This window comes from Cupressus sempervirens, chromosome 1, assembly GCF_028749045.1.
Source record: "Cupressus sempervirens isolate cs-2001-9-10 chromosome 1, ASM2874904v1, whole genome shotgun sequence".
In the NCBI taxonomy this organism is placed as follows: domain Eukaryota; kingdom Viridiplantae; phylum Streptophyta; class Pinopsida; order Cupressales; family Cupressaceae; genus Cupressus; species Cupressus sempervirens.
In genome coordinates this window covers 832,459,522-832,481,594 of record NC_143118.1, presented here as the reverse complement: position 1 = coordinate 832,481,594, position 22,073 = coordinate 832,459,522, and positions in this window count along the sequence as shown.

The window sequence follows — 22,073 nt, the reverse complement described above, 5'->3', positions numbered from 1 at the left end:
AAGTAGAATGCACAAAGCCCAAACTATCAATTAAATGGTGCACAAACGAGGCTATGTGTGTGAAGTTTTGTGATCATTGGTGGATAGTTTTTGACATCCCTCCACACAGTAATTTAGAGGTGTCATTCTATTTCATTAAAAAATTGTATGCCAAATTTGTGTTGCACCTCAAGGTGAACTATTAGAGCATGAGGCCCAACATGGATGTAGGAGGAGGAGCTCCTTAGAATAGGTCCTTTTCCCAATAGAAGAAAGCTAACACTTTTGTCCCCACTACTGATTTCTCCCATCCTCCTCTAGTGCAGCATCCTAATATCATTGTAGAGGCTATCTTTTAGACTATTAAAGTCATCCATAGATTGAGTAGCCTATTGATATCCTAGGCTAGGTTCCACCCTGTGTTGATGATGCTAGAACAAGTTCATCATTGGGATCATCACATATTTGTGTGCCCCATACTTGCATAACGTGCAAGAATATTTGTCTGAGTCCCATAGGTGATATTTTTTACTATTAGTTTATATTTTAGGAGGATACACCAGATGCATGTACAGAGGCTACACACCCTGACATGAGAGAGGAAGTGCATGTAGAGGCATGGAATCCTTAGATGTCAGTACATGTATACATTTTTTTGTTATGACATATGTGATTTAAACTTAATCTTTATTATACAATAATTTTAATTTTTAACCCATACTAACTTACACATGTATGTAATCTTCATTCAAGTTTAGTTGATGACTGAGGACGAGCTTAGACAAGTTGATAATGTCACACTCTCACCTATTTCATATGGCCTTGAGGCATCTATAGTAATTATGTTGTGTTCTCATTATTTTTTCTATTTGATATTAGAGCATATATGGTTTCTAATCTTTCTTTTCTCTTGTAGGTATCACCTATCAGTGGGTCACAGAGTGCGGGGGATGAGACACAACCCATTCACAAAGGAAAGGTAATTAGGTGCTTTTAAAGTGATTAAATATCAATGCATTCTTATAAAATATTCATGTTAATGAAATTTAATTACATTCTTTATTGTACAGGGTGTGGCTACTAGTGATGAGTCTAGGCAAATTCCATGTCATAGACCCTCTGGCATTTCTATTCGTAGTGAGAGTCCCATTGTATGTATAAGTATCATATATTTTTTATTTTCCTTATTTTCATAAATAAATTCAAAACTGATTTCTTTGATATTAACAACTAGTATTTTGTATCTCATAGGAAACACCTAGTGTACAAGAGGCTAGACTCCAAAGTTTTATATATTAGTTGATGTAGTCAATATATCCAAAGGAGGAATTGATAGAGGTAAGTTGTAGTTTGAAGTATTGATTATATGTTATAAATTTAGAATGCTATGAATTATAATGTTATAATTTAAGTTTTAGATTCATCTGACAAATAAACATCAACATACACAAGCCACAATCAACAAGGTTCAAGCATTGTTGAGGACATATAAGGGGACTCCTAACTAGCACAAGAAGTCAATGAGACAGGTATTTATGATGAAAGTTTAATACTATAAATCTTCAATATAAAAAGGATCATTATACATTTGAGTAATTCAATGTTAGATACAAAGAATCATATAAATTTAGTAGTCTAACTTTGGGTTTTCCTTTTCAGTTTATGTAGGAGGTATTTGATCCACTAGCAAAGAGGTTGTATTTTGATCATCCACTAGTAGCATAGGATAATATAGTTGTCATAGGATATGTCATGAGACATTTTGACATGGCATATGCCACATTGTATATAGAAAAATTGATATTATACACATTTTGATGGCATGATTAGCAACATTTTGTACATGGATGTATGTATTTTGATATATATTTGCATAATTTGTCTATGGATACATGAACTTTTATATATGTTTGTGTAATTTGTCCATGGATACATATATTTTGATATAGATTTTTGTCATTTATGTGCACAATGATATACATATTAATTTAGTATAGTACTATTCAATTTATCGTGTATCATGTTTATTGTTCATTTTTATGGAATATCATTCATTTTGATCATGTTTTTTATATTTGATTCAAATGTAATAATTTTTGAACAACATTTTAACAATGCATTTCATGACAATATATGTCCCTAGGGGCCCTAGGACCCATAGGGACCTATTTGGTTGGTTCAAATGTGATTGTAATGTCCCCATTTTAGCAGTTGACCAAGTGTGTGCGCATTAGCCTTGTTCTACGTGGTCCCGAGGGCTAACGAAGGGTTTAATGGGATCTTGGAATGTTTTGGCCTAGTCATTTCCAGTTTGGGCCAAAACGAAGTTGATTTACTTAGTTTCAGGCATACTTACTATTTTTAGTAAGTCGGCAGGACACAGTGCAGGTCAATTTTGGTGATTGGACTTGATACTCCTCGGTGAGAGCTTTCTGATGAGCTATCACTCGCATTATTCAGAGTCCGATTGCTAATACATTTTAATGCCTGAAGTTTTATTAAAGTAACGTCTAATTTAATTGTAAAATATTAAAGTGTTACTTTAATATATATTTTATGGTGATGTGTACCCAAGGGAGACATAAGGGGTATTTTAATATATGTTTTATATTACACATCTTTTATCCCACATTGCCCATATGAGTTGAGGGGACCCGTGGGAATAGAATAAAAGGAAGCATTTGTGGCTTCATTAGACAGGTTGAATATGAGAAGAAATTGGTGTGTGAGTTGCAGCTTTGTTTTCGACATTTGAGGACGTCTATCCTCTCTTGTAACATTCTAGACGTCATTCCCTTGGGGTTTGGCCTTTGGAATTCTTTCTTATTGGCTTCATTATCAGGCAGTTTAGTTGCATTTTCGGCTACAGGCAGATTTGATATTTTGCTCATATCTTCTTCACTACTTGTCCGACGCTTATGCCGCTTTGAGGGAATGGTATTATGAAGGTAGTGGATTGATTGAAGAACAAAGTATTGTAGCAGCAAGTTCGAAAGCATGGGCTGGAGTATTATGACAATATTGCTGAAGTAATTAGTGAGTTGATAAATTTGCTATGTATTTGATTTTATGAATTCTGAAAATAACATTTTATTAGCAGCAGTTCATTTCCACTTTGCATATCATTGTAGTTGCTTTCTTGTTTATGTTGTATCATACCAATTCCATGCACGAAACACAGCAAACAATAAATGTTTGATTTCTGGAATTATAAGGGGTTTAAAACATTAAACGGAGAAATAAGAAGTTGAATGCAAACTGTTTGACATAATTCCTTTCAGCAATTTGGTTTAGTTTTTTGGGACATCCAGGGGTGCCCATTACAGTGGTATCAGAGCTATAAGTCCTGCCATCCTGTGGAGGTCTTATAGGGAATTTGGAATAGCCGGATAGAGGGAAAAAGTAAGTAAAAAAAAAACACAGGCTAAGCATTTATGTTTGAGCATGCGACAGGGGTCTTATAATTTCCGCGATACCAGAGCAAGACAAAATAGGATTTCAGACTTGCAAAGCAAACAGTCTAGTACATCCGTGCAGGGGGACATTGAATTCAATCATACAGACACAGAGGAGATATTCTGTGATCAGGACAATAATATGGGTGATCGAGATAACAAGAATACAAGATTAGGCGGAGGCAGAAATGTTGGTCCAGATCAGGGGGAGGTATTGTTCAGAGAGTTATTGGGTACATTAGAGAAGGGGCAACGTATGCAATAGGAGCAGAATAGGCAAATGGATATGATGTTGCAGCTTATGGCTAGACAGATGGGCATCAACATTGATGATTTGTATGCTGCTCCAGAGCAGAAGGTAGTTGATTCCTCAGGTGGGATCGAGACATGTATAGAGCCAACCAATTATGATGTTGGTGATGTGGGCATTTCGACAGAGTTAGTAGAGACATGCGTGCAAAGTCAGGAGACCACATATGAAGCCTTGTCAGGGGATGATGATGTAGCAATAGTGGAATTAGGAGAATGCAAGGGAACTGTCATATCAACAACCACTTCTATGTCAGTTGAACCATCCAATGAGGAGTTTGGTAATAAGCATGCGGTTGTAGATTTGTGCTCTGATGATAGTACACTTGTTATTGCTAATGAGGTGAGCAATATAGTGACAGAGTCATATTATACTATCGATCAACAAAGTGTTAATGTTCACTCTTGGGATAGTACTATGTTCAACATGGATGCAACATTGTCTTATGACAATCTGATGTTTGAGGCTGATGTTAATCATTCACCCGAGTGGAGATGGGATCAGTTTTCACTATCTACAAAGATTCAATTTTTTGTTGTAGCAGTTGGGAGGAGCACTTACATCATCTGGAGGAGGTGTTATCTATTCTGGAGAGAGAGTCATTGTATGCCAAGGAATCTAAATGTGATTTTGGCATGACTGAGCTCCTTTACCTGGGGCATATCATTAGTGCAGATGGCGTTCGGGTTGATCCCAAAAAGATTAGAGCTATTGTAGAGTGGCCTACTCCCGCAAACCTTACACAGCTTAAGGGATTCTTTGGTTTATGTGGTTTTTATAGAAGGTTTGTTAAGGGATTCTCACAGATTGCTACACCCTTGACAGATCTTACCAGGAAAGGAGCCTTTGTGTGGACAAGGGCAGCACAGAGGTGTTTTGAGCATTTCAAGCAGGTAATGTCTTCATGTCCAGTTCTAGCTCTACCGAATTTCACAAAGCCTTTTGAGCTTCATTGTGATGCATCAGGTGATGGGATTGGAGCAGTATTGATGCAGGAGAAGCATCCCATTGCATTCGAGAGTAGGAAGCTCCGAGGAGTTGAGAAAAGTTATTCTGTCTATGACCGGGAGATGTTGGCCATAATGCATGCATTGGCCAAATTTCGATCATATTTGGTAGGTGGACATTTTTTGATCAAGACTGATCACAACAGTATTAAATACTTCATGAGCCAGCGTGATCTTAATGACCGGCAACAAAAATGGGTGACTAAATTGCAGGCTTATGACTTTGACATAGAGTTTGTCAAAGGTAAGAAAAATGTGGTGGTTGATGCCTTATCTCGGAGACCTCACTTATGTGCTCTGGCAGAGATTTCAAGAGATTGGAGAGATCGGATTATAGCAGAGTATGTCGGGATGCTTGGGCTTCTGGATTGATTTTAGGTACCATACAGGATGATCGCTATGAGGTGATAGATGGATTGATCAGAGTCTAGGACAGGGTTTATTTGATTTCGTCATCACATTTGAGAGAGGCGATATTGAAGGCATTTCATGATGCACCCACAGCAGGACATCCGGGGGTCTTCAAGACCTACAGGCAGATCCGAGAGTGGTTTTCATGGAAAGGGCTCAAGGATGATGTTCAGAGGTATGTCAGGGAGTGTATGGTTTGTCAACAGAATAAGGGAGAACACACATTTCCTGCAGGTTTATTACAGCCCTTGCCCATTCTTGATAGGAAATGGGAAAGTATTTCGATGGACTTCATCACTGGTTTACCATGAGTGCAGGGAAGGGATTGCATCTATGTGGTGGTGGACCACTTGACGAAGTTTGCTCACTTCTTTGCTATTCCGTCCACTTACACAGCAGCACAGGTGGCAGATCTTTTCTTTAAAGAGATATTCAGGTTACATGGGCTGCCCAGATTCATTGTCAGCGACCGGGATAGTAAGTTTATGAGTATTTTTTGGCAAGAGTTGTTTAGGTTGTGTGGTACAGATCTTACAGCTAGCACTAGTTATCATCCGCAAACAGATGGGCAAACAGAGATTGTGAATAAATGGGCGGAAGGATATTTGAGGAACTATGTAACTACACAACAAAAGGCTTGGATCAGATGGTTGCATATGGGAGAGTATTTTTATAACACCACTTATCATATGTCCATCAAGATGACTCCTTTCATGGCACTCTATGGTTATGAAGCACCTAGCTTCATGGATTTAGTTTTGGGGGACAGTAGAGTGCCCAAAGCCAAAAACTTATTGCAGGATAGTCAGGACATCCTAAAAGTGCTCAAAGAGAATATACAACAGGCCCAGAATCAACAGAAATTGTATGCTGATCAGCACCGAATAGAGCGTAGCTTCGAGGTAGGGGATATGGTTTACTTGAGGCTACAACCATATAGACAGTCATCGCTCAAGAAGAGCGGAGCTGAAAAGTTGAAACCTAGATTTTATGGTCCCTACAGGGTGATTCGCAAAGTGGGCAAAGTCGCCTATGAGCTTGAGCTTCCAGAGGGCAATCGAGTGCACAATGTGTTTCATGTGTCTAGGCTTAAGAAAGCCATTGGTCAGAGTGTAGTGCCTTCTGCAGATTTACCCCCTTTGGATGAGGAGGGGAAGCTTGTGTTAGTACCTGAGGCTATTGTGGATACCAGAGAGAGGAAGCTTAGAAACAGGATAGTGAAGGAGTATTTGGTCAAATGGAAAGACCTGCCGGAGGAAGATTCTACATGGGAGAGTGAGCAGGTTATTCAGCAGGCTGGACTGAGGTTGCTTGAGGACAAGCAATTTCAAGGGGGGCGGACTGTAATGTCCCCATTTTAGCAGTTGACCAAGTGTGTGCGCGTTAGCCTTGTTCTACATGGTCCCGAGGGCTAACGAAGGGTTTAATGGGATCTTGGAATGTTTTGGCCTAGTCATTTCCAGTTTGGGCCAAAACGAAGTTGATTTACTTAGTTTCAGGCATACTTACTATTTTTAGTAAGTCGGCAGGACATAGTGCAGGTCAATTTTGGTGATTGGACTCGATACTCCTCGGTGAGAGCTTTTCAATGAGCTATCACTCGCATTATTCGGAGTCCGATTGCTAATACATTTTAATGCCTGAAGTTTTATTAAAGTAACGTCTAATTTAATTGTAAAATATTAAAGTGTTACTTTAATATATATTTTATGGTGATGTGTACCCAAGGGAGACATAAGGGGTATTTTAATATATGTTTTATATTACACATCTTTTATCCCACATTGCCCATATGAGTTGAGGGGACCTGTGGGAATAGAATAAAAGGAAGCATTTGTGGCTTCATTAGACAGGTTGAATATGAGAAGAAATTGGTGTGTGAGTTGCAGCTTTGTTTTCGGCATTTGAGGACGTCTATCCTCTCTTGTAACATTCTAGACATCATTCCCTTGGGGTTTGGCCTTTGGAATTCTTTCTTATTGGCTTCATTATCAGGCAGTTTAGTTGCATTTTCGGCTACAGGCAGATTTGATATTTTGCTCATATCTTCTTCACTACTTGTCCGACGCTTATGCCGCTTTGAGGGAATGGTATTATGAAGGTAGTGGACTGATTGAAGAACAAAGTATTGTAGCAGCAAGTTCGAAAGCATGGGCTGGAGTATTATGACAATATTGCTGAAGTAATTAGTGAGTTAATAAATCTGCTATGTATTTGATTTTATAAATTCTGAAAATAACATTTTATTAGCAGCAGTTCATTTCCACTTTGCATATCATTGTAGTTGCTTTCTTGTTTATGTTGTATGATACCAATTCCATGCACGAAACACAGCAAACAATAAATGTTTGATTTTCGGAATTATAAGGGGTTTAAAACATTAAACGGAGAAATAAGAAGTTGAATGCAAACTGTTTGACATAATTCCTTTCAGCAATTTGGTTTAGTTTTTTGGGACATCCAGGGGTGCCCATTACAGTGATGCAAGAGCATCTTGGGTTGCATTGATATCCTACATGATTTTTAGTTTTACTTTCTATTGAGCTGCATTGTCTTGTATTGCTAAGCATTTAGTTGTTGTCAATTTCTTAGTTGTTGTTGAGTGATTCCTTGGTTGCTAACTGATCTTTTGGTTTTTGAGTTCTTCATGGTTTCTAAGTTCTCCATGGTTGTCAAGTTCTCTTTTGATGTCGAGCTCATGTGGTTGTCAAGTGATCGTTCAAATGCCAAGTGCCAGTGTTTTGGTGAAGTCTTCATTTATTGAGTAGGTTGTGTCTAGTTCCAGTTTGGGCTAATCTTTCTTGCATTTAATTTTTCTCTAGGTAGTTAATATCTAATGTGAGCTGACTTGTGGTTGTGCATGAATTTAATGGAGGGTTTAATTTTGTAATAGGTCGACCTATGGCTGGACAAGTATTTAAGGAGGTCTAAGATTGAGTTTTAAGTAGAAAAAAGAGGATAGGAATAAGGTGATATGTATTTTTGGAAGTGTGAACTTGAACATGGATCATGAATATAAAAGTTGTATTTTTTAAATATGCTATAACTCAGATTGCCTTACAACAAGGCATGCATGTTGATTATCTGATGAATATATAAGCATCTTATTCTCTCTCTCTCCTTGGTGTTGTTCTTGTGTTGTGTTTTCCATTGTTTTAACTCTTGCAGGTTGGTTTGGATGGCTAGGTGTGCCTTTGACCCTAGTTATTTCATTCCTCCCTACATTAGGTGGTATTAAAGCTTGAGGTTTGTCCTTGTAGTGATTGGATTGTGTAGAACCCTTAGTGAATTGGGTTGTAGGGTTGTAGATCTGTAGATTTGACCTATAACTTGCAAAGGGTTATGATCTTGATGGAACCTGATTCGTAAAGATGGCTTAAGGTAGACAAAATGTTGATAATGTAATATTAGATACATTGACACAAATTTCAGCCAAATTAAATTTTGTGGAGATAGCCCAAAGGAGAGGAGCACATCTTGATGATGTTAGTGATAATGAAGAAATAGCACCATACCTAATCCAGAACCTAAAAAAGACCAAGATGAAGCAAGGTTGGTGAGAGTGTTGTCCTAGGAAAATTCAAAGCATGTTGTAGAAGTAGTTCCTTATGATGGAAAATATGATACCAATGTTTTTTTAGATTGGATCTTGGGTATGGAGAAGTTCTTTGAGTATCAAAACCCTCCTGATAATAGCAAGGTGATTATTGTAGTTACAAAGTTGAAAGGGCATGCCTCATTATGGTGGGAGCATTTGCAAACTGATAGAAAAAGGAGAGGAAAGGAGAAGATCAAAACTTGGGTGAAGATGGTAAACAAAGTGAAGAACAGATTCCTTCATATTGATTTCCAAAGTAGGTTGTTGAGAAAGATGCAAAATTTGAGACAAAAGGATGTGATTGTTAAAGAGTATACTGAGGAATTCTATAGATTGGATATTAGATGTGGACATGTGGATGATGATGTTGAGAAAATTGCAAAGTACATAAATAGATTGAGATCTGGAATTCAAGATGAAATAAGTTTTGTGAAATTGGGAAGTGTGGAGGAAGCATACCAATACGCCTTGAAAGCTAAGGATATCTTGACAAAGAAGCATGAACAAAGACAAAGAGGTAGAGGTGGTGGATTCTACAGAGGAAGAGGAAGATCTGTAGACACTTAAAATTGTCCTAAACACTATAATAATTTATTTAATATTTCATTTGATATTATAGTTAATTATTTACTAATTAATTATATTTGTCATATTCTTCTACTTGTTTAATTAAATTTATTTAATTAAATAGGCTCACTTTCCTAATGTATTTAAATTTAATTTAAATACTTCCATCCCTAATGTATTAAATTTATTTAATGCATGATCCTCCATAAATCCCCTTTTAAATAAATCTTATTTATTTAATTCCCTCAATTTTATTAAATTCTCTAACCTATGATTAAATTAAATTCTATTTAATTTAGTCTTAAACCTACCCTAAAACCTAGTCTACAACCATCACTTTCATCTTTCTAAGCCTACCCACTACTTAATCCCACTTATTTTTCCTAAACACCTTGCTAAACTCCTTTTTTAATTCCTAAGTGTGTGCTCACACATGTGTGAGGAACCCTCACACTTCTCACACCTCTCACACCTTCCACACCTCTTATGCCTTTGTCCCCCACACCTTTGAGACAAGGGCTCTATTTAGGCCTTACATACCTTATAGGATTGTCTATCCTAGTCAAAACCTTATAGGATTGTTGGTTTGTTCGATGTGCTAAGTGTTCAGAAACCTCCCCATTTGAAGGGGACACACCATCTAATATTTTCTTGTATATATATTTCATTGCATACTTTTCATGTTATGTTTAAAAAAATCAAAAAACATCATAAAATTTCAAAATCCAAAAGCATTTCAAAAAAAATAACAAAATAACAAAAGGAAGCTCTTGTTTTTCACATCACTTCTTCTATCCATCAAATTCATCACATCATGCATCTCTTGTTGTAATCATTCAAACCATTCCTCAAAATCTTAATTATCTCTAACCATCCAAATCATTTCCTCATCTTTCTATCCATTCAATCAAACTCCTAATCTTCACTCTAGTCATGATTCATAAGCCACATCAAGATCCAATTTTCTAAGCCAATCTCATCATTCATCCTTAATTAAATCCTTCAAATCATCATCCTTCCAATCAAATCTCTTGTCAAACTCATTCATTACTAATCACTTATTAATTCAATCTATTTACATCTTCATCCAAAATCAATCTTTCTAATTTCATCCATTCAAATCTTCTTCTAATTCAAATTTCCATATAAACTTCTACTTCAAACTTAGGAGTACCATCATAATCCTTGAAATTTAATCCTAGTTATCTTGAATGACCCAAATCTTATCAAGGTTATCTCAACCCTTCATCAATATTAAATCAAATCCAATCCAATCAATATCAAGTCAAGTCCAATCCAAATAAAATCAATATAAAGTCCAAAATTGCTCCTGGACCCAAGTTCATATTTCATCCATCATCAATCTTTGTCTACATTTCATGGATACAAATTGGTTTAGTAAAATGGTTGAAAATCTTCAAACACAATATGGAGTTATAGCTCCCATTCAACCTACATATCAAATCAGTCCTCAAAATTGTATGTCCAATCCTAATCCATATCACATTCCTTATTCATCCACCTTTGACAAGGGAAATCCACCTCATTATCTTTCAACCACATATGATTCCATTCATAGCCCACACAATTCCTCAAATGTAAATTTCATGGCCAAAGAAATTAAGGAACTCAAGAATTCTATCTTGAGTCTAGCAAATCAAAATTCAAAATCTACCTTCCAAGACATATGTCCTCTTCCCCCATGTTTCAAAGACCATAATCCTCATGTCCCATCCAACCCAAATCCTCCATGTAATTCCACATACTTTGAGCTTAATGTTGAAAACCATCATCCCAATCCCCTACCCATACCTCCACCTCCTCACAATCTTAATCCTCCAAAATCAATATTATCTCCACCTTGTAATAAGTATGTATTTGTCCCACAATCATTGGTAGAAAGCTTGTCTAAATATAAAACTAAAAATGAAGTGATTCAATCACCCAAAGTCATACATGCAATGACATCTCAAGAACTTGTTCCAAAGCATGTCATTATAGATTCCTCTTCTCCTCTAGATCTAAGCATTTCTACATCACATTGTTCCCTTATTGCTCAAGATCCATTTATCCATCTTATTCCATCTCATGATTCCCTTCCTAATCGAGATCAAGACATTCCACGTACCACACACATTACTAATTCCATTCCATCTCAAGAGTTAGCATCCATAGATCCTCCACTTCATGAAGATGATCCTTCGACTCCATCCAATAATAATCCTCCATGTCAAGATAAAATCACTCCATCTCATGGTTCCATTCCCTCCACTCCATTATATGATCCTATCCCACTATATGATCCAACCATTCCTTCCATTCTACCACATGATGCTCTTTGAAGTCAAGATCAAAGTACCCTTTCATTTTAATTTCATCATCCCAATCTATCTCAAAATCCTATTATCCCTCATAATCCCCCTCATGATCCTAATCCTCCACATGATCCTATCACACCCATCCAATGCACTCATGAACCCCATATACATGGACTCACATCTTGTATTGAAAGTGATAAGTATCCGATTAAAGAAATATTGTCTCAAGATATTGGTATGCCTTCCACTCCTTCACAATCCAAAATTACTCCTTCCAAACCTAAAGCTTCCCATCATTCATATTCCAAGTCCATTTTGGGCCCTTATATCCATATTTCCATTCCTTCCTCATTTCCATCCATTTTGGGTCCTTAGTCTCCAAAGCAAAACCCTTCATTACTCCCATCCATTTTGGGTCCTTACATACATCCATCCACCATATCCATGTTTTCTATTTCATCCCCTCATGATCCTAATAAAGTTCAACAAAGGCACACATCCTTGAATTCCTTCCAATTTTCACCTTCCATAACTCCTTCCATAAGCTCTCCATACCATTTATCCTCATACACCCCTACCATGGCCAATGGAAGCAAGTTGGATGCCAAAGATAAAGTGAATCAAGCCACAAATTTTCAAAAATCTAAGGCTCAACATGTCCCTTCTAAAAGACATGTCTGACAAAAGAAAAATATGATCCAAAGCAAAATTTGAAGGCCATAAAGGCTAGAAATGAAAAATGCAAAAATTTTGTGGATTTTGAAGCTACTTAATGAAGTAATGAATCTCAAAGAAAGATTCAAAATGACATCCAATTTTGCTAATCCAAAGGCTTCCGTTATTCATAAATCACCCAAGCTTCCATTTTCAAAATCCATTATGGGTCCTTATATACCCAAATCCACCATCCTAAATCCATCATCTCCTTCATCTATTTTGGGTCTCTATATACCAAAACTCAAACTTTCTCCTAGATATCCTCCAAAATTTCCTCCTTTCCATCACCCTTCAAGATATGTGTCAATGAAGATCTTTCCACCTCCTTCATCCACCCATTCACAAGTCTTCCAACCTAGCATCCATCAACCATGTCTTCCAACCAACCACTCCTCCCCCTTAATCCAAACTTTTTCATAAGTAATTGTCCTCCATTCACTATCCTACCAACATCAATGAGAAAATAGTAAAAGAAGTCCCTCAAAATAACAATGAAAAAAGGAAAATATATCAAGGGATCCCACTCATATATCTTGATTCTTGAGTCCTCCCTTCATTTTTCTATCATGTATCCATTGCTTTCCAATTCCACTTATCCATCCATTCACTTTTCCTCTTCCACTTGCACTCTACAATGGGGGCAAGCTCCAATCATACCACACTTCCATACATATCTTCCATACTTCCATCTACCATTCATCATCCTTTTCCATCTTTGATCTTGACTATCATTTCTTTCCATCCATCCATATGCTCACTTGACACATCCCTTGTGCATTATCCATACATTATCCTATATACTACCATAATCCTTTCATATATTTGATCTTGACATTCTATCCATATCTTGCATCCCATAGTCCTTGTCATGTTCATTTCATCCATTTTCCATCCATACTCCCACATACTTCCATTCTCCTTTCATATGTGTTTGATCTTGATTATCTTATCCACATCCTTCATATCATTATCCATATCATATTCATACCCTCCCTCCCATATCCCATATTCATTCCACTTTCATGCCCATGCTCATGATCAATACTAGAGGCACAACAACAAAATGTCCATGTCTGATTTGTAGATATACATGCCTTCCCTTCCTCCATACAATAGAATTTGCACCATCTTTCCGTCTCCATGCATCCTTCTGCACCATATTTCCTTCCATTTTCTTATCCTTGGTATGAGGCATTTGAACTTCTTTGAAACATGGTCCGTGGCTCCCCACTATCCTATACTGGATCCTTTGGTCCCCCATATCATTTCTCCATTCATATATCCCCACCCTTATCATCCATTTACCATTCCTTGGATCTCCCTTGTCAATGGTCCCAATGTAGTCATTTTCATCAATTCTATCAATTCATTTCTCCTCTAATCTAATCACATTCCCTTCTTCCAATCATTTCATACAAATAAACTTCAAGCTCATCACATCATTCATCTCATTCCATCAAAGTTCTTCCTTCATCCATGATCTTATCCAAATTCTTCTATTTATCTCATGACACTAAGCTTCACCCCATCAAATTGAGCTTATCAAATAGTGATTGTAAATAAACTCACACAAATTCCCACTAAGACTAAATGATTGGAGAACCTTGTTCATTTCATGTAATTTCCAGTGAACAATCACAAACATTTCAATACAATTCAAACAAACAATCAATTTTTTCCTTACAGGATGAATCCTTCCTACACAGGCTTAACAACTGTCACTATCAGAATAAAGTTCATGGCAAGCACTATGGATTGAATGACTACTTGGTCATAAGTTATTTTTGTTGATTTTATATTTGTGTGTTGGCAATAGCCTTCCCAAGTCTACCTTAATCTTCAATATCTTGGTATCATTTGCATGGTTTTACCTAATTACACATGTCATTTTGTAATATGATCTATTTTAATGGTTCTTTAGCACATCTCTATCAATTTTTGAGTTATGGTTATGCACTTCTCACTAGGGGCAATGGGTTAGCACACTTTTCGCCAAGATCCCTAACAAGACTTTGGGTGTGCCCAGACCTCTCCAGTGCATATATGTCATTTGTTCCATCATGACTTTGAAACCTACATCTATTGTGTTGAGAGTCTAGTCCACGCAAAGGAATATTGTAATCTATGCTACTATAGCATTTGATGCATAACTCCTCTTGCAATATCAAACTAGGGTGTGCTCTCCCATATGAACATAATTGAATCTCATGCATTCATGTAGTTAAGTTGCATTTAGATTAATTATTATCCAATTCACCCTGCTTCATTATGATCTTACCAACAAGTCATGCAAGACCTTTCTTTAAGGTTTTTTTCTTTCCCTTTTTCCTTCCTGTGTCTATTTTTGAGAAAATGGGGAAAATATATATATTCCTTTTTCACCCCATTTCCTCGAGGGGGCACCCTCCTCCCTTGTCATCGCTTTGACACCACTCCTAGGACTCCTATCCATTCTAGGCAATCTATATTTTTTTTTCTTTGATATAATATCATCTCGACATCATATTAAAGAGAGGTAAAATGTAGACACTTAAAATTGTCCTAAACACTATTTTAATTCATTTAATATTTTATTTGACATTATAGTTAATTATTTACTAATTAATTATATTTTTCATATTCTTCTAGTTGTTTAATTAAATTTATTTAATTAAATATGTTCACTTTCCTAATGTATTTAAATTTAAATTTAATTTAAATACTTCCATTCCTAATGTATTAAATTTATTTAATACATGATCCTCCATAAATCCCCTTTTAAATAAATCTTATTTATTTAATTCCCTCCATTTCATTAAATTCCCTAAACCTATGATTAAATTAAATCCTATTTAATTTAGTCTTAAACCTACCCTGAAACCTAGTCTACAACCATCACTTTCATCCTTCTAAGCCTACCCACTACTTAATACCACTTATTTTTCCTAAACACCTTGCTAAACCCCCTTTTTAATTCCTAAATGTGTGGTCACACATGTATGAGGAACCCTCACACTTCTCACACCTCTCACACCTTCCACACCTCTTACACCTTTGTCCCTCACTCCTTTCTTCAAGTTTTCTCACATGTATGAGAAAATTTTGAATGTTGACCACTTGCATGACTTGCCTACATGTCTCCCTTGTGCCACCTATGTTGATGCTACATAGATGCCACCTCACCAAGGCCTCTCTCAAGCCTATAAATAGAGCCCTTGTCTCAAGCATTTTATGTCTCCCTCATTTGCATTGTTATCATGCTAGTTTGATTCTAGATCTCTTATTTGTGATTTACATATTTTGTTACTAACCTTTGGTAGTTATTAGATTTTCATTTCACTTGCATTGTTAGCTTAGTTTGTTTCTTGCATCCACCTCCATATCCTTTGAATGCTCTCAAGCATGACTACTTCCATAGCCATTGTTTCTCCACTCATTTAGCATAGTATCATTTTCATGTTGCATTTCATATCAAGGGATTTACATAGTTGTGTTTTGGGAAAGCACACCACATTCCTCCAATCTAAAGCACACCAATAGGGTCTTTTATGGGTGCCTTTGTTGAGCTACTTTGAGGTTGCATGAGGACTTGCTTTTTGGTTGCATTGTGTTGCAAAACTCAAGCATAGTATTAGTTGTGTTTTTTTTTATTTTGAATATTTTTATATACATGTGCAACTAATGTGTGCTTGTTTACTCTTGCTCTCGACAGGTCAGGTTTTCATGTATACAAGATCTTATGGTGAAGGTGGCAGTTCTGATAGTTATGTGCATGATATAGGAAAACTGTAATGAAAGAATGATGACAAAGACAAGATCAAATGGAAAGGTGGTAGTTCTTATTGAGGAGGTATTGGTTCTCACCAAGGAAGAGGTAATTCATATTCTAGAGGTAGTTTTCATGGTAATTGTTCCAGATGTGGTAATCAGGGACATAGATCTTTTGAATGTAGATCCTCTGAATATAGACAAGGTAACGTAAATACTCTGATTCAAGGAGATGATTAGGGTTCACCAGGTACACTTGAGGCTAGTGAAAATTTGATGGTGAGGAGAACCCTGTATAATAAGGGAAATGATGGGGAACTTGTCCTTAGAAGAATTATTTTCAAGACCAGATGCAAGATGGATGGAAAATGTTGCAAAGAGATCATTGATAGTGGAAGTTCTACAAATTTGGCATCAGAAGATCTGGTTACCAAGTTGCAGTTGTAGAGAATGAAGCACCCTAAACCCTATCATGTTTCATGGATCAAATATGAGCATAAGATATTGGTAAGTGAATAATGTATTGTGAAGTTCAAGATTGGACATTACTTTGATGAAGTTTTGTGTGATATTATGCCTATGGATTGTTGTCATATTTTATTAGGTAGACCTTGGAAATATGATAGATATGCTACACATCATGGGGAGATTAAATCAATATATTCTTTGGGTGAATGGGAAGAAACAAATATTTTTAGCTTTGATTGCAAGTCCAGATGAGGTTAATTGTACTACTGTAAAAATTTGCATGGTTATGGGAAACAATTTGAAAAAGATGTAAAGAAGAATAAAGTTTTTTTTTTTGTAGTTCCTAGAGGACCAAGTATTGATAATAATGACTAAGTACCAAAAGCTAGTAATGGCCAAGTGGCAACAGATAGTGGTAGCCGAGTACCAAAAGAAATTATAGAATTGTTGAATGAGAATAAAGACATTATTTTTGAGGATATTCCTGATGGTTTACTACTAGTGAGAAGCATAAGTCATTGTATGGATCTGATTCCTAGAGCTACTTTGCCAAACAAAGAACCATATAGATTGAAACCTATAAAGAATGAAGAACTTAATAGACAAGTGCATGAGTTGTTGCAGAAAGGTTTGATGAAAGAAATTTTGAGTCCATGTATTGTACTTTTTGTATTAGCACCTAAAATGAATGGAGAATGGAGGATTTGTACTAATTCCAAAGCTATTAACAAGATCATAGTGAAATATAGGTTTCCTATGCCGAGGATGGATGACGTAATGGATTATTTGAGTAGAGCAAAGTATTTTATCAAGATTTATTTAAAGAGTGGCTATCATCATATTAGAATCAGAAAAGGTTATGAATGGAAGATTGCTTTCAAGACAAAAGATGGTTTGTATGATAGTTGGTTATGCCTTTTGGTTTGACTAATGGACCTAGTACTTTCATGAGGTTGATTAATGTTCTGAAAAGATTCTTGGGTAAGTTTTTGATTGTTTATTTGGATGAGATTTTGGTATTTAGTAAAACTAAGGAAGAACATCTTGAGCATGTTAGACAAGTAATGTAGAGATTGAAAGAGGAGAAGTTGATGATTAATTTGAAGAAGTGTTCTTTTATGCAGAGGAGATTGTGTATTTGGGATTTATGATTTCAACTAATGGTTTGAAGATGGATCCTAAGAAGGTTAAAGAAATTTTGGAGTGGCCTACACTTGATAATGTGGGTCACGTAAGATAATTTTTAGTTTAGCTATTTTTTATAGGAAATTTACAAAGAATTTCAGTGTTGTTTGTAATTCTATGACCGAGACAATGAGAGGAGATAAAAAGGAATTCAAGTGGACACATGGAGCTAATAAGAGTTTTGAGACTTTGAAACAAAATTTTTCTTAATTAACCATATTGACTTTACCTAATTTCAATAAGGTATTTCAAGTTGAATGTGATGCAAGTGGTAGTGTAATAGGAGCTATATTGAGTGAAGAAGGTAAACCTGGTGCTTTCTTTAGTGAGAAGTTGAATGATGCTAAAAGGAAGTATTCTTTTATGATCAAGAGTTTCATGTTATTGTTTAGGCTTTGAAGAAGTGGAGACATTATTTGATTCCTATGGAGTTTGTGTTGTATATTGATCATAAAGCTTTATAGTACTTGGGAAGTCAACATAAATTGAATCAAAGATATATGAAGTGGGTTGAGTATTTGCAAAGTTTTACATTTGTGATTAAGCATAAGAGTGGAGTTACTAATAGAGTTGTTGATGCATTGAGTAGAAGACATTCTTTGTTGGCTGAAACAAAGGTTTAAGTTCTTGGTTTTGATGAAATGAGAGAGTTGTATGATGTTGATCTTAATTTTTCTAAGGCATGGAGAGAGTGCAGAGCACCAAATCTAATAGATCACATGAGTAAGTATGATGAATATTTCATTTAAGAAGGTATGTTATTCAAAGGTATTCAGTTAGGTATCCCTAGAAGTTCTATGAGGCTGAATTTGATCAAGCAAAGAATAGTGGTGGATTGGCTAGATATTTTGGAATTGATAAGACATTAAGTTTGCTAAAGGATAAGTATTATTGGCCACAAATGTATAAGGATGTTCAAAAATTTGTAAAGAGTTGTTGAGTTTGTCAAGTTACAAAAGGAGTAAGTTAGAATACTAGTTTGTATACACCTATTGTTGTCCCTAAGAAACCTTGGAGTGACATTATTATGGATATTCTTCTTGGATTTCCTAAAATAGTCAAGGTCGGGTATGATTCTATGTTTGTTGTTGTCGATAGATTTTCTAAAACAGCTCATTTTATACCATGTAAGAAGACATCAGATGTTGAGCATGTTGCTAAATTTTTTTTTAAAGAGATTGTGAGATTGCATGGACTACCAAGAAGTATTATTTCTAACAGAGATAGTAAGTTTGTTGTTTATTTTTGGAAGACATTGTGGAAGAAGATGGGAACTGAGTTGAAGTTTAGTTCTACATTCCATCCACAGATAGATGGATAGATAGAGGTTTTGAATAGAACCTTGTTTTATTTGCTAAGATATTTAGTTGGAGATATGTCAAGTAAATGGAAAGTAGTGTTAGCACAAGCTGAGTTTTCATATAATAATTTTATGAATAGGAGTATAGGGAAGACACCTTTTGAGATTGTTACTAGAATGCAGCCTAGAGGAGTATCAAATTTGAGAGATGTTGCTAGTGAAGAAAAAAGAGGTGCTCTAGGGGAAGAATTTGTTGATTTTATGGAGTCTTTGCATAAGTAAGTGAAGTTGAGGATAGGTCAAAGTAATCAAAAGTATAAGTAAAATGTTGATAAGTCTAGAAGATATCATGATTTTCAAGTTGGTGATGAGGTGATGGTTCATTTGAATTAAGGAAGATTTCCTGTTGGAACATATAGTAAGCTAAAGATGAAGAAGTTTAGACCTTGTAAACTCTTGAAGAAGTTTGATAGTAGTAATGCTTATGAGGTTGAATTACCTGATGACATGGATATATCTCATATATTCAATGTTGTTGATTTGTATAATTATCATGAGTTAGATGATGAAGTTGTTGTGTCATAAAATTATCCTAAGAAGCAGATTGAAGAAGTTGAATAGATATTGGATCAGAAAGTTGGTAAGAGCACAAGAGAAAAAGATTACTATGAATATTTGGTGAAGTGGAAGAACAAAACTATTGAAGATGCTTCATGGATTTCTCAATCTGAGTTGGATTCAACTCAAGCTGTGACATCTCAATGATTCAAGCGAATCATTTCTTCCAACCCTGGTTGTCTGATGTAGGAGCATCCTGAGTTGCACTGATATCCTACATGTTTTTCACTTTTCCTTTCTGTCAAGTTGCAATGTCTTGCATTGTCGAGTATTTAGTTGTTGTCAAGTTCTTAGTTGCTGCAGAGTGATTCCTTTGGTTACTAAGTAATCCTTTAGTTTTTGAGTGATCTTTTCGTTGACGAGTTCTCTGTGGTTGTTGAGTTCTCTATGGTTGTTGAGTTCTCTTTGGATTTTGAGCTCATGTGGTTGTCAAATGAACGTTTGAATGCTAAGTGCCAGTTTTTTGGTGAAGTCTTCATTTTCTAAGTAGTTTGTGCCTAGTTCCAATTTGGGAAAACCTTTCTCACATTTAATTTTGGTATACGTAGTTAATATTTGATGTGATCTAACTTGTGGCTATGCATAAATTTAATGGAGGGTTTAATTTTGTGATAGGCTGACCTATGGCTGTGCAAGTATTTAAGGAGGTCTAGGATTGAGCTTTAAGTAGAACATAAAGGATAAGAATAAGGCGATATGTGTTTTCGGAAGTGCAAACTTGAACTTGGATCATGAATCTGAAAGTTGTATTTTTGTAGTTGGTCGTAACCAAGAAGGCCTTATAGCTAGACATGTATGTTGATTATCTCATGAATATATAAGAATATTTTTCTCTCTCTCCCCTTGGTGTTGCACTTGTGTTATTTTTTCCTTAGTATTAACTCTTGAAGGTTGGTTTGGATAGTTGGGTTTGCCTTTAACCCTAGTTATTTTGTTCCTCCCTATGTCAGAATGTGTTGAAAGGGGTCATAGAATAACCCATGACCCCTTTCAATACATTTCAAGACAAAATATGTCCCTAGGGACCCTAGGGCCCCTAGTGACCTATTTGGTTGGTTTGAATGCATCAAAAGGGGTTATAGGATAACATACGACCCCTTTCGATGCATTTCATGAGAACATATGTCCCTAGGTGCCTTAAGACCCCTAGAGACCTATTTGGTTACTTCAAAAGTCTCAAAAGGGGTCATAGGTTATCTTATGACCCCTTTTGATGAATTTCAAGACCTATTTGGTTGGTTTGAATGTGTCAAACAGAGTCATGGGATAACCTATGACCCCTTTCAATGTATTTTATGACAACATATGTCCATAGGGGCCCTAGGACCCCTAGGAAATTAAGTGGTTAGTTCAAATGAATTGAAAGGGGTCATAAGATAACCTATGACTCCTTTCAATACATTTCATGACAACATATGTCCCTAGGGGCCCTTGGACCCCAAGGGACCTATTGGTTTGAATGCATCGAAAGGGGTCATAGGTTATCCTACAACCCCTTTCGATGCATTTCATGACAACATTTATCCCTACGGACCCTAGGACCCCTAGGGACCTATTTGGTTGGTTTGAATGTGTCAAAAAGGGTCATGGGATAACCTATGACCCCTTTCAATGCATTTCATGACAACATATGTCTCTAGGGTCCCTAGGACCTCTAGAGACCTATTTGGTTGGCTCAAATGTGTCAAAAGGGGTCATAGGACAATGTATGACCCCTTTTGATGCATTTCATGATAGCATATGTCCCTAGGGGGCCTAGGACCACTAGGGACCTATTTGGTTGGTTTGAATGCATCAAAATAAGTCATAGGATAACCTATGACTTCTTTCAAAGAATTTCATGACAACAGATGTCCCTAGGAGCCCTAGGACCCTTAGGGACCTATTTGGTTGGTTCAACTACATTTAAAGGGCTTAGAGGTTATTCTATGACCCCCTTCAATGCATTTCATGACAACATATGTCCTTAGGACCTATTTGGTTGGTTTGAATGTGTTAAGAGAGGTCACAGGATAACCTGTGACCCCTTTTGATGCATTTCATGACAACATATGTCCCTAGGGGCTCTAAGACCCATTTTGGTTGGTTTTAATGCTTAAAAAGGGGTCATAGGTTTTCCTATGACCCCTTTTGATGCATTTCGTGACAACATATGTCCCTAGGGTCCCTAGGACCCCTACATACCTTTTTGTTTGGTTAGAATGCATCGATAACCTATGACCCCTTTTGACACATTTCATGAAAACATATGTCCCTAGGGACCCTACGACCCCTAGGGACCTATTTGGTTAGTTCAAATGACAACATATGTTCCTAGGGCGCTAGGACCCCTAGGGACCTATTTGGTTGGTTTGAATGCATCGAAAGGGTTCATACGATAACCAATGACCCCT